Below are 2,101 nucleotides of genomic sequence, written 5' to 3' on the forward strand. Positions count from 1 at the left end.
ATTCTCAGGATCATTGCCTTGCTCATCTTTTACATATAACTGTATAGCTTGACAATGTCATGCTTCATAGCTCATCTCCTTTCCCTCTCTTGATTAGTTAGTCCTTGAGATCCTGTTTTCCTTTTACTTGTATTATATCTTTCTATTTGTATTTCTTCTTTGGAGTTCTTATACTAGGGAAACTACATGATATTTAAATATGTGTGTCTGATTTATTTCACTTATGAGTATATGTTCAAGTGACATCCACTTCAATATAAAGGCTTGCAGTTTATCATTCTTAATAGCTGAATAATACTCCATTGTGTAAAAATACCACATCTTTCTCAACCATTCCTCAGGTGATGGGCATCTTGGTTGTTTCCAAGATTTGGCTATCACAAATTGTGTCGCTATAAACATAGGCACACATATATTCTTATGATATGATGTTTTCAGATCCTCTGGGAAAATTTCCAGTAGAGGAATAGCTAGTTTAAAGGGGATTTCCAGACCAACTTTTCTAAGTATGGAGTCTCCATACTGATTTTCATAACGGTTGAAACAGTTTACACTCCCACCAGCAGTGGAGAAGGGTTCCTTATTCCCCACAGCCTCTCCAACATTTGTTGTTGGGTGATTTCTTTATGATAGAAATTCTTTCTGGGGTGAGATGATATCTCAATATAATTTTAATTTGCATTTCATGAATGGCTAGCGATGTGGAACATTTTTTCATATATTTATTCGTTTTTTTAATTTCTTCCTCTGAGACATATGTGTTCATCTCGGATGCCCATTTCTGGATTGGGTCTTTAAATTGTGGGGCCCTGGTGTTTTTTGCTCTTTATAGATTCTAGAGAGCAGACCCTTGTCTGAGTACTTATTTATCATGAATTTTTCCAAATTTGTAGGTTGCCTTTTCACTTTGTTGGTAATTTCTTTTGACGTGAACAATCTTCTCAGTAAGAGCAGGTCCCAGTTGTAAAGTCTTTCAACTGTTACCCGTGAGATTTGATTCCTGTCCATGAACTCTTTGCCTACCCCTATGTCATCAAGAGTTCCACCTACTTTCTCTTCCAGGAGATTTAGTGTCTATGCTTTAATGCTTACATCTTCAATCCATTTTGACTTTAGTTTAGTGCATGGTGATAGACCTGGGTCAGGTTTGAGTTTTCAGCATGTAGACAGCCAGTTTTTCCAGCACCATTTGTTAAAGAGGCTACCTTTCTTCCAGTTAGTATGTTTGGCCCCTTTGTCAAAGATAAGGTGGCTGAGTGTGTTCATAGGGGCTTCATTGTCTTCTAATCTATTCCATTGATCCTCAGGTCTATTTTGATGCCAGTACCATGCTGGTTTTATCACAGTAGCCTGGTAGTATAATTTCAAGTCAGGAATAGAAATGCACCTTCCTTGTCTTTATTGCTTAGGATTGCCTTTGCTATTCTAGGTCTTTTTCAGTTACAGATAAATTTTAGGAATGATTTCTCTATGTCTGTGAGATATGTCAGAGGTAGTCTGATAGGGATTGCATTAAATCTATACAGCAATTTTGGGAGTATGGCCATCTTCACAATGTTGATTCTTCCTATCCAGGAGCATGGGGTATCTTTCCATTTTCTGAAATCCTCTATGATGTCTTTTTCAAGAGTACTGTAATTTTCATTGAAAAGACCTTTGACTTCTTTACTTAGGTATCATGTAATCCGCACATAAAGATACTTCACTTAGAAGACCCAAAAAACACCACCAAGAAGCTACTAGAATTAATACAGAAATTTAGTAGCATATCAGGTTATAAAGTCAATACCCAAAATTCAATAGCATTCCTCTACACAGACAACAAACACACTGAGAGGAAAATTATAGAAACAATAGCTTTTACAAAAGCACCGAGGAAAATGAAATACCTTGGAATTAACCTAAGTAAAGAAGTCAAAGATTTTTTCAATGAAAATTACTGCTAAGATGTCTCTCGGGTAGGTGGATGTTCAAGAAGAAGGGGGTGTTGAATGAAAGGAAGAGACATAAAAGGAATATTGTGGGACTGTCCTGCTTCAAGGTTGTATATGGTGAGATTTTTGGACTTATGTGCAAACATGAGAAGTATAGAATTCTTTAT

The sequence above is a fragment of the Octodon degus genome, unplaced genomic scaffold (assembly GCF_000260255.1).
Source record: "Octodon degus isolate 3935 unplaced genomic scaffold, OctDeg1.0 scaffold00116, whole genome shotgun sequence".
Taxonomy (NCBI): Eukaryota; Metazoa; Chordata; class Mammalia; order Rodentia; family Octodontidae; genus Octodon; species Octodon degus.